General features: G+C 34.6%; 1 long non-coding RNA gene across 5 annotated transcripts in view; it reads left to right on the top strand.

Moving 5' to 3' along the window:
* LOC120096272 (uncharacterized) overlaps positions 1-16,756 on the top strand; it is a 135,270-nt gene that overhangs the window by 100,283 nt on the left and 18,231 nt on the right. For 2 of the 5 annotated variants that reach the window (XR_015635529.1, XR_015635533.1), the window contains one exon: positions 4,585-4,790. The exons of 2 other annotated variants lie outside the window; for them this stretch is intronic. This is a non-coding gene — a long non-coding RNA (uncharacterized LOC120096272). Of the gene's footprint in view, positions 1-4,584; positions 4,800-16,756 lie in introns of those variants that run through there. One more of the 5 variants, XR_015635532.1, reaches the window with a different exon arrangement.

Genomic DNA, 16,756 nt, shown 5'->3' on the forward strand with positions numbered 1-16,756 from the left:
CTAGGTGGTGCTTAAGCAATAAAACATAACATAATTATTGTAATATAAATTTGCAACTTCTCATATATTTATTTATTTAGCAATAATTTATTTAAATCAGCATGGATTTATGGATTTTATTTATCATGTGGGTTACAAGTTAATGTTACGTTAACCAGTACTTACTCAAATTGACTATTTATTTCTGATTCCTTCATTTGTCTTCTGGGTCCTCAGCTGGTAATTTTTCATTACTCCCTTTCATCTGGTTTGAAGTGCTCTACTCAATTCCAATCCAGTTTGCTTGGATGGTTTTTGATTTTTGAAAACTGTGTCTTACTTTGTAATCTATTCTGGCCTTGGAATCCTATTATAGCTACATCAAGGAAGGAATTCAATGCTCTTGCCTTTTTCTCCCATGTTTTGTGATTACAGGCATGGACCACCAAGTCTTACCAGTATTGACTGACATATTTTGCAATGTATATTCATTCTAGAATTTACCTCTTTTAAATTTGTTAATTCCCTTCTTTTACTACTCAAAACATTCTACATTTTGAAGTCTTTTGTGTCTGCTTTAACAAAAACGACTTTTTTGATTGACAAGTGTTGTGCATTTTATGTCTCTGCATCTCCTTACATTTTAAATATCTGAATCTTTAAATTTTAAAGCACTTATATAGAAACATACGGCTAAGAGCTTTTAAATATATTTTAATACTCTCTTTTTAAAGGTAGAATACTTACACATGTGATGCATTCCTTGGGTTAATTTGATATTTATTGCTCTAAGTGATATTTTAACTTTATTCTTTCCATTACTTTTCATATTTTTCTCTTTCCTGATATGTGCCTTACCTTATTTTAATTTTCTCACACTTCATCTATTCTATGCATATATACTTTGTGTGTTTATTTTATTGCTTTTTTCAGTGTCTTCCCTCGGGTATAAGTATACATTTTAATTAACTTAAATATACTTTATATGACATGATGTCTCTACACATGTGTATGGTGAGGAGTACTTACACTACTGTTACTTCTTTAAGAAATTTCTATTACTGATTAGAATAATCATGTCACAAGTACTTAACAAATCATGACTTCTGATTTACCCTACTATTTTCAGACCAATTAGCAAATCAGACTTATTTTCTGTTTTTTCTCTATCATAATTTTAACTTGTATTTGCAGTCTTGAATTCTATTCCATGTCATTTTTTGAATGTTTATTTTAAATCTACTGCAGAGTATTTCTGTTAATGATAAATATCCCGTTTTGTTTGTTTTCATACTTTACTTGATTTTTATTTCATTTTATTCTATTTAGCCTGACTGAGACAGTATTTTGCTTCCTCTACATTGAAGGGTGTTTCAACTGGATCTAGAATTATGGGCTGGCATCTTCTGTTTTATTTTTCTTTCAATATTTTATCTATATCACTCTACTTACTCCTTGTTACGATTCGGAGCTCTAATTACCCTGACAAGCACGGACAAGCACCCTGCTTTCATGTTGAAAATGATAATCATTATGTTCTGTTTTGCTACCCATGCTCTTTGGAAGTCAAGAGGGAACTGAGTTCCAGTAGTTTGCTGCATTGTTTTGCATAGCAAGTCTACTACTGCCAAGCATCTCCGAGAGAGCCTCTCTTTTCTCGTAAAGCTACTCTCATTTTTTTTTCTGGCCAAATTTCCTGTGTCTTTGGTTTTTCTAAAGAAAAGTTTATATCTTCCTATAATATTTCCTTTAGAAATGGAACATATCCAACCACTGTGTGAACCAGTAATCATAGGAAATGTCTTAATAATTTCAGATGGGTCATTATTTCATTGTACATGACATTACACTACACAATTGATGAATAATTTCATAATAACTTGGCTTACATTGTTTTAGATTATTGTGCATTATTCTTGATCTGTGCATAAGTTTACATAGGCTTGAATAAATAACCTCAGTGTAAATGTGCTTCCGTTATTCTCAAGGCGCCACTGGTAGCAGCAGAGGAGACCAATTCTCATCACCAGCAGATTGGACCAGAATAAAATGCTGCAATTCTTGTACATTTCCCAGTGATGTGCAGTTGCTTGAGAATCACTTTCTCACAATCATGATAGTATTTTCTCCATGAATAATTTTATATTCACATAACAATTTTAAATGACTAATTATCTATTAATTATGTAAAGAGGGGACACCAGAAGAGAGTTTAGGGTTGATTTGGAGTTTCAGTAGAATCCTTAATAACCTGTAGTCATTCAGAAATTCAGTCCCCAAATCTATTGATATGACAGCATTTCCTCTAAAATGTTGAAAGAAAAATCAGTTCGTATAAGTAGTGTTAAATTATTTAAATATATTATACTTGGTTAGGAAACAATTGTCAGAATTAGATTTAGTTAACGGGAAACATGAGGATTTGCTGAATCTGTGAAAAGATCTTTATTACAAACATTTTTGTAAAATTGCCTATTTGTTACAAACATTATAATTTATCCAGTAAAGTTACTGACAGTGACGATAAATAGAAAATATAAAATTTTAGTGATAAAAGTAGGAGTTGGAGTTTGTTATCCAAACCAAAACCAGCTGTGACTACTTCTATCCACTTAATGAGTAATGCTGTATAGCTTAATCTTTACAGTGCTGGCACTCTGTATCATGGCACTGGCCTGAAATGCAAAGTGCACCTTTATTAATTTTCCTTTTTATCTTCTTATATTGAAAGTTAATTTTTTTTGGAAAATATACTCTGATCATATTTCCTCCTTAACCAAATCCTTCTAGAACCCCTGCAACTTCCCACCCATCAAATCGACACATTGTTTCTATTTCTTGTTAGAAAACAAAAGGCACCTAAAAATATAATACAATATTATACAACAAAAACAAACAGACAAAACAGAACTGGCATCTAAAAATAATCTATTATATTATAATAAAAACAAGTAAACAGATGAAGAGGACAAAGGAAACTAGGGCGGGTGGGGAATAAAGAACATGAAACACACATAGATGCAGATATATACACAGAAACAGGGAAATACAAAGTGGAAGCCATAATATATACAAGAAAGTACAGTAAGGAGGAAAAAGGAAGGAAGAAAGAAAGAAAGAAAGAAAGAAAGAAAGAAAGAAAGAAAGAAATGAATTCAAGTTCTAACAAAAATATTATGAGACATAGAATCTCAAAAAAAGCCATGGACTTGAGAAAGTACTTCTGGGCATGGGTTTTTCTGTGTACTTTTTTGTTTGTTTGTTTGTTTGTTTGTTTGTTTGTTTTCATCCAATAAGACTCAAATGGTTTCACAAGGGCTAGAATTAATCATGGAAGAAAGGCATGAAAGGAGTCAGAGGAGAATTGGTAAAGGAAGAGGAAACTGTTTTTTCTTTCATAGAAGTTGGCTTAGAATAAAAAGAGGTTGAGGTTGAGCTGTAAATCTTCACAGCTGTCTCCAGTGATGCAGGGTTCTACCTCCCAGAGGTTCTAATATAGGTTTTCATGAAGACACCATGAACTGAGGACATACTGGTCAAATATAAAAGACTGTGGGGACATTTAATATTTAAGCTACCACAGACATTTTAGTTGTTCTTGTATATGTGTGTTTGGTGTGTGTGTGTGTGTGTGTGTGTGTGTGTGGGTGTGTGCCTGTGTGTGTGTTTGTGTGTGTACTAAAAATGTGAGACTGAGCCTGAGAATACAGCTCAATGGTAAAGGAGTACTTTTCTACATGTGAGTCCCTAACTTCAATTCCTACCATGGACTTATACACATTGCAGGATGCCTTTGTACAGGTAATATTCACCATGTGTGAAAAAGACCATTCCTCTTCTTTTTGTTGACTTTGCCACACATTGGTGACTATATTGTGGGGTCAATATTTTGGCAATCTATTTTTTAAATATTTAATTACTTATAATAAAAATCATAAAGAGGTTAAAATGAATCCTGTTTTCCTTAAGTGGTTTCTATCAGAGTATTTTTTTGCATAGCAACAGATAAGTAAGTAATATTGGTAATCACAGCCTTAAACTCAGCACATGAATTATTCCTCTTTAGAGCACAGAGAAAAAGAAATGGACTACAATTTTTCACCACAACTATGTGTTAGCAAATGTTTAATATTTACAAATACCTTCATTTCAGATGCTTACATTCTTTAATTTTGGTTATTTTATTTAAACCTTTTTAGCTGTAGGTACTTTGTGTGAATTTAAACAAATAAATATTGAAAATAATATTAAAAAATATGAAATTTTTAAAGTGTATTGAACCTTATTTTCAGTATACTTTCTCTATATACTTTTGCCTATATTATACTTTATTAGTAAAGATCACAACAAAGTCAATAAAGATTCTTTACATTATTGTCAGATGATTACACTAGTGGTGATTTAACAAGTCCTTATTAATTATTTCAATTTAAAATCAGTTGTTTAGTAGTTTGGGTTTTATTATTTATTGATCTATTTATATTTGTACTTTTATATTTTATAATCATATATTAATAGGAATATATATTTATATCATATTTTTACAATGTGTAAAATAAAATGTAGGCCTAAAATTACATGTCTCCATCAAATCTCTCCTCTCAGGCCTCAGGAAAGTGCAGAAACAGAGGCAGAAAGAGTGTAAGAGTCAATGGACACAGAGGACACAAGGAAGCAAAGCCATTTAAATGCAGCGGGACTAGTCCGCAGATGTGTACTGATTTCCTGCTTTCTTTTATCTATCATTCTTTGTCTTTTATCTTTCTGCTAGTGTGCTTACTTGATAACAATAAAATAGTGACTGATTATTATGTTTACATTATTTTTTATTGTGATGATTTGCTTTTGTACAGGAACTTGGGGTTTATATATATGAAATTCAGTGCTATGATTTGTAAATATCTCCCAAAGACCCACATATTCACTGAAGACTAGTTGCTGATGAAAAGGAATAGACTTCTGTGAGATGAGGCCTAGCTGAAGAGAGCGTAGCATTCACGAACATGTGCCCTTTACATGTTAGGAATCAGCCTCTTCCCTCTCCTTCTTTCTGCTTCCACGTTTCCATGAAGTCTATATTTTGCTCTACTCTAAGTAGCTACCATGACATAATGGCTAAGCAAAATCAACCAACAAAACTACTTCACAATGGGCTGAAACTCTAAAACACTGACCCAAGTCAATACTTCCCTAGTTTATGTTGATTTTCCTAGATATTTTGTCACAATAACAAAAAATTAACAAATTGTTTGCTGTGGGATATTTTCATTAGTAACTCAGAAATAATGTTTATTGTTTTTAACTTACTTGTTAAATTATGAAAGTTTTGACCTTTGTCTTTGAATTTTTTTGTATTAGGTTTTTTTCCAGCACACTAAAATAGATACTTCCTTCCCTCGTGCTAACACCTGGATAGTGAGGGTTCTACAGCTGCATGCATTTGCGAGCACACAAAATGCACAATTAGCTCTGAAAATCGGAGGTATGGTGTAATCACAAAGTTTGTACATCAGAGTGATGAGATATGAATGATCGTTCAATTTTTATCTTGACTTGTGATCCAGCTCTGGCAATGGAAACAGCTGAAGGAAGCCAGCATAGGCAAGACAGAGCAGCTGGTAAGCCTTAATTGGAGCTAATTGCTGATTGGAGACTGGCGATTCCTAATTACTCTCACCTGTACAAATAGGCCTATAAAAAACTTTATGAAAGTTAAGTAAAAGGATCCAATTTAATAGCCCATTACAGTGAATATTAAAAGAGATAAAACAAGTGATTGAAGCTATGAGAGGGAGAAGAGTGGAGGCAAAAGTAAACTTGAACACTTTTACTTAATGGCATATTAGCTGAACATACAGTTACTGCTGCCTTCAGGGCATACCTTGTTTCAGTGCACAGACTGGTACCAATTTTCTGCTTACTAAAGAAAATTACTCTCCCAATTTTAGAGAGAACATTTCAGAAGAAGAAAGCTTTTTGAATGTGTTGAAGAAAATACAATTGAAAAATTTGAAAACTTTAAAAGTAGGTTAGGAAAAAAATGGAAGTACATGGAAATCAGATTTACAACATATACTTTTTAAAAGGTAGTTTGCAGTTTCTATTTGGGGTAAGTTTAATTCCCAATATTATTAATGTTATTTCTTAAAAAAAATAGGTATGTGTCTATCAATTTGTCAGTACAATCATTGACATGCATCAAATGCAATAGAGAATATTTACATTTTCTGTGTACATAAGAACACAGATATATGGCATATATGGTTTTTACTTTTGTATAAATTATATCTTTCTGTTACATTCAAAGCATATTTTCAGAAAATATTTAATTTCCAGGAAAAGAAGATAGAAAGTAGAAAGCAGAAGAAAGCCAATATGTAGACATGGATAGATAGATAGATAGATAGATAGATAGATACATACATACATACATACATACATACATAGTGTTAATGCAAAAATATTGAAAGAAAAGAAAACCACATTGGAGAGTAAAATGTTATACAGTTTTAAAAAGGGGGCCAAAAACAGAATCATAGAATTGTTCATATTTCATAAATGTATGCTATGAGTCAGCACATTCCCTGAAAGATAAAAAGTTTTCCCATCAGTTACCTGATTGAACTAACTGTACAGAAAGATAGAGTAAAAATATAAAGATTATGGAAAGAATTAAATTTATTTTCAACATCTCAATCCTAAATGTCTATGCACCAAATACAAGGGCACCTACATACGTAAAAGAAACCTTACTAAAGCTCAAAGCACACATTGCACCTCACACAATAATAGTAGATTTCAACATCCCACTCTCATCAATGGACAGATCATGGAAACAGAAATTAAACAGAGACGTAGACAGACTAAGAGATGTCATGAACCAAATGGACTTAACAGATATTTATAGAATATTCTATCCTAAAGCAAAAGGATATACCTTCTTCTCACCACCTCATGGTACTTTCTCCAAAATTGACCATATAATTGGTCATAAAACAGGCCTCAACAGATACAGAAAGATAGAAATAATCCCATGCCTCCCATCAAACCATCATGGACTAAAGCTGGTCTTCAATAACAATAAGGGAAGAATGCCCACATATAAGTGGAAGTTGAACAATGCTCTACTCAATGATAACCTGGTCAAGGAAGAAATAAAGAAAGAAATTACAGAGTTCTTAGAATTTAATGAAAATGAAGGTACAACATATCCAAACTTATGGGACACAATGAAAGCTGTGCAAAGAGGAAAACTCATAGCTCTGAGTGCCTGCAGAAAGAAACAGGAGAGAGCATATGTCAGCAGCTTGACAGCACACCTAAAAGCTCTAGAACAAAAAGAAGGAAATACACACAGGAGGAATAGAAGGCAGAAAATAACCAAACTCAAAGCTGAAATCAACCAAGTAGAAACAAAAAGGACCATAGAAAGAATCAACAGAACCAAAAGTTGGTTCTTTGAGAAAGTCAACAAGATAGATAAACCCTTAGACAGACTAATGAGAGGACACAGAGAGTGTGTCCAAATTAACAAAATGAGAAATGAAAAGGGAGACATAATTATGGAATCAGAGGAAATTCAAAAAATCATGAGATCCTACTACAAAAGCCTACATTCATCAAAATTGAAAATCTGCAGGAAATGGACGATTTCCTAGACATATACCTGGTACCGAAGTTAAGTCAGGAACAGATAAACCATTTAAAAAATGCCATAAGTCCTAATGAAATAGAGGCAGTCATTAAAGGTCTCCCAACCAAAAAGAGCCAAGTTCCAGACACGTTCTGTGCAGAATTTTATCAGAACTTCATAGAAGACCTCATACCAATACCATCCAAACTATTCCGCAAAACTGAAACAGACGGAGCGCTACCGAATTCCTTCTATAAAGCCACAATTACTCTTTTACCTAAACCACACAAAGACCGAACAAAGAAAGAGAACCTCAGACCAATTTCCCTTATGAATATAGACACAAAAATACTCAATAAAATTCTAGCAAACCGAATCTAGAAGCACATCCAAACAATCATTCACTATGATCAAGTAGTCTTCATCCCAAACATGCAAGGATGGTTTAATATATGGAAAACCATCAACGGAATTCATTATATAAACAAACTGAAAGAACAAAACCACATGATCATTTCCTTAGATGCTGAGAAACCATTTGACAAAATTCAACATCCCTTCATGATAAAAGTCCGGGAAAGAATAGGAATTCAAGGCCCATACCTAAACATACTAAAAGTCATATACAGCAAACTAGTAGCTAACATTAAACCAAATGGAGAGAAGCTTGAAGCAATCCCACTAAAATCAGGAACTAGGCAAGGCTGCCCATTCTCTCCCTACTTATTCAATATAGTTCTTAAAGTTCTAGCCAGAGCAATCAGACAACAAAATTAGATCAAGAGAATACAGATTGGAAAAAAAAAGTCAAAATGTCACTATTTGCAGATGATATGATAGTATATTTAAGCAATCCCAAAAGTTCCACCAGAGAACTTCTAAACCTGATAAACACCTTCAGCAAAGTGGTTCGGTATAAAATTAACTCAAATAAATCAGTAGCCTTCCTCTACACAAAAGAGAAACAAGCTGAGAAAGAAATTAGTGAAACAACACCCTTCATAATAAACCCAAATAATATAAAATATCACAGTGTGACTTTATCCAAGCAAGTAAAAGATCTGTACAATAAGAACTACAAGACACTGAAGAAGGAAATTGAAGAAGACCTCAGAAGATGGAAAGATCTCCCATGCTCATGGATTGGCAGGATTAACATAGTAAAATGGCCATTTTACCAATAGCGATCTACAGATTCAGTGCAAACCCCATGAAAATACCAATCCAATTGTTCAGAGAGTTAGACAGAATAATTTGCAAATTCATCTGGAATAACAAAAAACCCAGGATAGCTAAAACTATCCTCAACAATAAAAGGACTTCAGGGGGAATCACTATCCCTGAACTCAAGCAGTATTACAGAGCAATAGTGATAAAAACTGCATGGTATTGGTACAGAGACAGACAGATAGACCAATGGAACAGAATTGAAGACCCAGAAATGAACCCACACACCTATGGGCACTTGATTTTTGACAAAGGTGCCAAAACCATCAAATGGAAAAAAGATAGCATTTTCAACAAAGGGTGATGGTTCAATTGGAGGTCAACATGTAGAAGAATGCAGATCGATCCATGCTTATCACCCTGTACAAAGCTTAGGTCCAAGTGGATCAAGGACCTCCACATCAAACCTGATACACTCAAACTAATAGAATAAGAGGTGATGAAGCATCTCGAACACGCGGGCAATGGAGAAAATTTCCTGAACAAAACACCAATGGCCTATGCTCTAAGATCAATAATCGTCAAATGGGATCTCATAAAACTGCAAAGCTTCTGTAAGGCAAAGGACACTGTTGTTAGGACAAAATGGCATCCAACAGAGTGGGAAAAGATCTTTACCAATCCTACAACAGATAGAGGGCTTATATCCAAAATATACAAAGAACTCAAGAAGTTAGACCACAGGGAGAGCAATAGCCCTATTAAAAATGGGTTTCCGAGCTAAACTAAGAATTCACAGCTGAGGAATGCTGTATGGCTGAGAAACACCTAAAGAAATGTTGAACATATTTAGTCATAAGGGAAATGCAAATCAAAACAAATCTTGAGATTTTACCTTACACCAGTGAGAATGGCTAAGATCAAAAACTCAGGTGATATCAAATGCTGGCGAGGATGGGGAGAAAGAGGAACACTCCTCCATTGCTGGTGGGACTGCCAATTGGTACAACCATTCTGGAAATCAATCTGGAGGTTCCTCAGAAAATTGGACATTGAAATACCTGAGGACCCAGCTATACCACTCTTGGGCATATATCCAAAGATGCCCCAACATATAACAAAGACACATGCTCCACTATGTTCATAGCAGCCTTATTTAATAGCCAGAAGCTGGATAGAACCCAGATGCCCTTCAACAGACGAATGGATACAGAAAATATGGTACGTTTATACAATGGAATATGATTTAGCTATCAAAAACAATGACTTTATGAAATTCATAGGCAAGTGGATGGAACTGGAAAATATCATCCTGAGTGAGGTAACCCAATCACAGAAAAGCACTCATGGTATGCACTCATTGATAAGTGGCTAATAGCCCATATGCATGACTTACCCCAGATGCACAGAACACATGAAACTCAAGAAGGATGACAAAAATGCGAATGCTTCATTCCTTCTTTAAAAGGGGAACAAGAAAACCCTTGGCAGGAAATAGGGAGGCAAAGTTTAGAACAGAGGCAGAAGGAACCCTCATTCAGAGCCTGCCCCACGTGTGGCCCATACATATACAGCCACCAAACTAGATAAGATGGATGAAGCAAAGTAGTGCAGGCTGACAGGAATCAGATGTAGATCTCTCCTGAGAGACACAGCCAGAATACAGCAAATACATAGGCTAATACGAGCAGCAATCCACTGAACTGAGATCGGGAACCCTGTTGAAGGAAACAGAGAAAGGTGTGGAAGAGCTTGAAGGGGCTCAGGACCTCATATGAACAACAATGCCAACCAACCAGAGCTTCCAGGTACTAAGCCACCACCCAAAGGCTATACATGGACTCAACCTGGGCTCCAACCACATAGGTAGCCATGAATAGCCTAGTAAGAGCACCAGTGGAAGGGGAAGCCCTTGGTCCTGCCAAGACTGAACCCTCAGTGATCGTGATTGTTGGGGGGGGGAGGGTGGTAAAGGGGGGAGGATGGGGAGGGGAAGCCCATATAGATTGGGAGGGGGAGGGTTTAGGGGGATGTTGGACCAGAAACCGGGAAGGGGAATAATAACCAAAATGTAAATAAGAAATATTCAAGTTAATAAAGATAAAAAAATTCTAATCTTAAAACACACAGCAGTAAAAATTAGGAGTGAATTAATATAAGAAAATGTAGAGGAAAAAATGAATAATTACATATCAAACTTTGTGTCCAGGTAAATTTAATGAAAGTAAAATTTAGACTTTGATGTTATACTCCACAGTGTCCAGTAGTTTCCCTAGCACGCAAACATCCTTGGATTTCATCTTGACAGCCACAAAACATTAACCTCAACACCTTTTTTGTGTGTCTGTGTGTGTGTATCTGTGTGTGTGTGTGTGTGTGAGAGAGAGAGACAGAGACAGAGACAGAGACACAGAGACACAGACAGAGACAGAGAGACACAGAGAGAAACAGAGAGTCAGAGAAAGAGAGAGACAGAGACAGACACAGAAATAGGAAAATAAACAGAGAATTCAAATGTGACTCTTATGGTAAATTATGACATTCCAATTGTATGGAGATCCAGACAAATAGAAAAATAAAATACACTCACAAGAGAAACAGTAATAAAAAGAGTAAATTCTTTTTTTTTTACATTTTATTTTTGTAATCTTTTCTTTTTCTTTTTTTCCTCCATCTTTATTAATCTGGGTATTTCTTATTTACATTTCAATTTTTATTCCCTTTTCCGGTTTTCAGGCAACATCCCCTAACCCCTCTCCCTCCCCTTCTATGTGGGTGTTCCCATCCCCATCCTCCCCCCATTAGCACCCTCCCCCCAACAATCACGATCACTGGGGGTTCAGTCTTGGCAGGACCAAGGGCTTCCCCTTCCACTGGTGCTCTTACTAGGCTATTCATTAGGTTATGGGATAATAATACCAATGAAACATTGTAATAGTGTGAAAAGTCATTAAAGAAAATTTAAATCAACATCTAATTTTATATATGAGTGGAATTCAAGATGGTATTTTCAAACACATACAGAGCGTGCTGTTTCAGATACTCGCTTCTCCATTCATTACCTCTGACATCCTTCCTTACTCATGTTTCTACCTTAGGAATCACTACTCAACTTTCAGATTGATTTTGGTTTGGTTTTTGTTTTGTTTGTTTTGGTTTTTTTGTGCTAATTGTTAATGTTTTACATAGTTTTGTTGTTTGTTTCTGCATGTTGAAACATGGAAACGTATCTTTATAACCTAGTTGGTTTCCATTAGCATAATGTCCTCTAGTTTCAAGTACTTTTAAATAATAGGATATTATTTTTCTTTATGACTAAGTAACATTGCTGTATGAACCATTATTTTCTCTATCTAGCCATCTATTTACCTAAGAAGTCAAGGTAAGCTCAGTAAGTTAATAACCATATATTGTCCAAGTATTCATGGTAGGTTTTATAATGAGTATATGAAATTCAAGAGATATGAAAAATACTTGGAATTGCTATTTAAAAATTGAGCGTCGAAAATAAGGTGCACTTAAAATAATTGCAGAAAAATATTTCAAATTTCATAAGTAGACACTGAGATATGTTTTGTGGAAGTGAAGATCAGGACAAGGTCTCATACTGTAGCCCATTCTATGCTGGAATTCACAGCATAGCCCATTTTGGCTTTGAACTTATGCCAACATTTCCGTCTCAGTGTCTCAATCACTAAATTACAAATATAATCTCCCACAACCTGTTGATCTTCCTCTTGGTATTACTATAAATTATTATATTTACTCAATTTTTGAGCTTGGAACATATCTTCCTTTCCTCCACTCCATGTCCTCCCACGTATTTTGCCTTCTTGCTTTCTTTCAAATTCTTGGCCCCTTTTCATTAATTGTTATTAAAAATTGTATACATGTATGTATATATATGTGTGTTTGTGTATGTATATATTAAAGTATTTTTCTAACTGTGTACCTCTGCTCATTTTATATAATTTTATATGAAGGTATGCTTTTAGGGCTTATGATTGATATTGTATAAACAACTGCCTTACCTATTCTTGTGGGTGGAAAGTTTGTGATAAACAGATGATCAGGGAGTTGTGCTGAGATTGTATCTCCTAGTAATATTAGAGTTACATTTATAAAATCTCACCAGCATAACTGCCTAAAGATGAACTGAACGCAACAAGAAGAATTGGCATGCCAACATCGATGGAAGAAAATGAAAAGGCCACAGTTTTCTACAAACAACCAAGAAGTACTCAAATCTACAACTTGTACAAAATTGTATTTGTCATGTCAAAAAATAATCTCACTAAGTTGAATTAGTGTTAAATATTAATGAACATTTTAAGAAGATATAAATTTTAAAAACTTGTGTGGAAAAACATATGATTTGAAATTCTTTAATCACATTGTAATTACTTGTGCAAAATGTTTTCTTTTTTGTGGGAGACAGGTAATTTCCTATAATTTTTACATAAGAATAGAGTAAGCATTCATATAGAAACAATTTAAATCATGTGTTTATAGTCTGCTTATACTATTCTAATATCTATTACAGTATATGTTATGCATGCTGTTTATATATATCATCTATTCTATCTAATCTCATCACTTTCTTAATGTATCTATCATTATATGATATCTATGATACATATGATTATATATACTTGTATCCTCTTGATTTGTTTGTTATATAATATAGAACTGATATTTAAATCATGTTAAAATTATGAAAAAGCAATATTTTTGCCGTTCAATAAAAAAGACATGTTGAGTGATTTTGTAATGGTCCATGATTTGCTGAAGAATAATACTCCAGATTCAAATAAGATACCCCACAGTCTGAAGACCTCACAGAAGGTGTGCTATAGACAGGCCACAGGCCTACTAGGACACATGCAGCAACCCAGGGACACAGGAAGCAGGCTCCAGACAGAGACACTAGGACCAGCTAACACCACAGATAACCAGATGGTGAGATGCCCACACAAGACCATAAGCAACAAAAAACAATATACTTTGGCATTATCAGAACCTAGTTTTCCCACCACAGTAAACTCTGGATACAACACCACACCTGAAAATCACAAAACTGTCCTAAAATTCTATGTCCTTTAAGGAGGATATAAGTAACTCACTAAAAGAAATACAGGAAAACACATGTAAACAGGTAGAAGCCCTTTACAAGGAAACAAATAATTCCCTTAAAGAGATACAGGGAAACCCAATCAAACAAGGGAAGGAATTTCATAAAGCAGGTCAAGACCTAAAACTGGAAGTAGAAATAATAAAAAACACACAGAGGCAAACTTGTAAATGGAAAACCAGGGAAAGAGGTCAAGTATTTCAATGTAAGCATCACCAATAGAATACAAAAGGTAGGAGAAAGAATCTCAGGTGTAGAAGAAACCTGTGTAAATACTGACACAGCTGTCAAAGAAAGTTCAAAACATAAAAAAACTCCTTAGGCAAAACATTCAGGAAATCTAGGACATAGTCAAAAATCAAAACCTAAGAATAACAGGAATAGAGTTGAGCAAAAATTTACAGTTTAAGGGATCCAAAAATATCTTCATCAAAATCATAAAACAAAACTTCACCAACCTAAAGAAAGAGATGGCTATAAATGTACAAGAAGCCTATAGAACATCAAATAAATTGGACCAGAAAAAAAGTCATCCCCTCTTTTCATAATAATTAAAACACTAAATACACAGAACAAAGAAAGAATATTAAAAGCTGCAATGGAAAAGGACCAAGTAACATATAATGGCAAATCTATAAGAATTAAACCAGACTTCTCAGCAGACCCTAAAAGCCAAAAGAGCCTGGACAGAAGTCATGCAGAACACAAATGCAAGCCCAAGCTAGTATACCAAACATAGTCTCAATCAAAATAGGTGGAGAAACAAAAATATTCCAGGTTGAAAAAAGTTTTAGCAATATCTATCTACCAATCCAGCCCTACAGAGTATTCTTTTCTTTTTTTTTTTCTTTTTTTTTTTTCAGGAGCTGAGGAAGGAACCCAGGGCCTTGTGCTTGCTAAGCAAGCTCTACCACTGAGGTAAATCCCCAACCCCTACAGAGACTTCTAAAAGGAAAACACCAACACAGAGACAGTACCTACACCAAAGGAAAAACAAGATATTAACCATTTCACGACAAAGCCAAATGAGAGAGTCACATGCACATAATGCCATCTACAATAACAAACATATCAGGAACTAACAATAATATGTCTTTAATATCTCTCAATATAAACAGACTCAATTCCCTCCAAACAGACATGGGATAACAAACTGGATATGCAAAGAAGATCCAGCATTTTGCTGCATACAAGAAACACAGCTCAATAACAAAGACAGAGACTATGTCAATGTAAAAGGCTGGAAAAATTCTTGCAAACAAATGCACCCAAGAAATAGCTGAAGTTGCCATCATAATAGTTAATAAAATTCACTTTCAACCAAAATTATCAAGAGAAATGAGGTAAAATACTTCATATTTGTCAAAACCACCAAGAGAAAGTCTCAATTCTGAACATCTATGCTTAAAATGCAACATCACCAACATTCATAAAAGAAACTTTACTAGAGATTAAAACACACATCGAAACCCATACCATAATATTTGGAGACTTTACCATGCCACTCTCACTAATGGATAGGTCACTGAAACAGAAACTAAGCAGAGAAATAGTGATCAAGAGAGATTTGAACCAATGGATTAAACAGATATCTATAGAACATTTCACCCTAAAACAAGAGAATATACATTATTGTCAGCACCATCATGGTACCTTCTCCAAAATTGACCATAAATTTGGGCACAAAACAAGCCTTGGGGTTGGGGATTTAGCTCAGTGGTAGAGCGCTTGCCTAGGAAGCGCAAGGCCCTGGGTTCGGTCCCCAGCTCCGGGGGAGGGGGGGAGAACCAACAAGCCTCAACCAATATAAGCAATATAAGAAGATCAAAATTATCCCATCCATCCTATCAGATCACTAATGACTAAGGCTGGTCTTCAGTAACAACAAAAACATCTGAAAGCCCACATACACATATAAACTGATCAACCCTCTACTCAATTTTAACTTGGTTAAGGAAGAAATAAAGAAAGAAATTAAAGACCTCCAGGAATTCAATGAAAATGATGACAGGGCCTATCTAAACTTATGGGGGCATAATGAAAGCAGTGCCAAAAAAGGGAAATTCATAGCACTAAGTGTTCTGGTAAAGAAATTGGAGACACTATGATAGCAACTTAACAGCACAACTGAAAGCCCCACAACAAAAAGAATCAAGCACATTTAAGAAGAGTAAACTGCAACAAATAAACTCAGGGCCAAAATCAACCAAATAGAAACAAAGAGAGCAATACAAAAAAATCATCAAAACCAAAAGCTGGTTCTTTGAGAAAATCAAAAAGATAGATAAGCCCCTAAATAACCTAACTGAAGGACCCAGAGGCAGTATCCAAAAAAAAAAAAAAATCAGAAATGGAAAGAGAAATATAACTCAAGAAACTGAGGAAATTCAGAATTTCATCAGATCCTACTACAAAATCTGTACTCAACAAAACTGGGAAATCTAGATGAAATGGATAATTTTCTAGACAGATACCATATACAAAAGTTAAATCAAGAGCAGGTAAACAATCGAAACCAGTCTACATCCCTTAATGAAAACAAAAACAAAAATAAAAATGGAAAACAGGGCAACAGGGCCAGATGGCTTTATGACTTTAGTGCAGAAGTCTACCAGACTACCAAAGAAGAGGTAAGACCAACATTCCTTAAACTATTCCATAAAATAGAAACAGATGAAACACCACTTAATTCATTATATGAATTATGAATACCTAAACCACACAGGGACCAAACAATAAAAGAGAACTTTAGACCTATTTCTCCTATGAATATCAATGCAAAAATGCTCAATAAAATTCTTGCAAACTGGATCAAAGATCATATCAAAACCATCATCACACACAGC

Source organism: Rattus norvegicus, chromosome 13 (genome assembly GCF_021556685.1).
Source record: "Rattus norvegicus strain SHRSP/BbbUtx chromosome 13, alternate assembly SHRSP_T2T, whole genome shotgun sequence".
In the NCBI taxonomy this organism is placed as follows: Eukaryota; Metazoa; Chordata; class Mammalia; order Rodentia; family Muridae; genus Rattus; species Rattus norvegicus.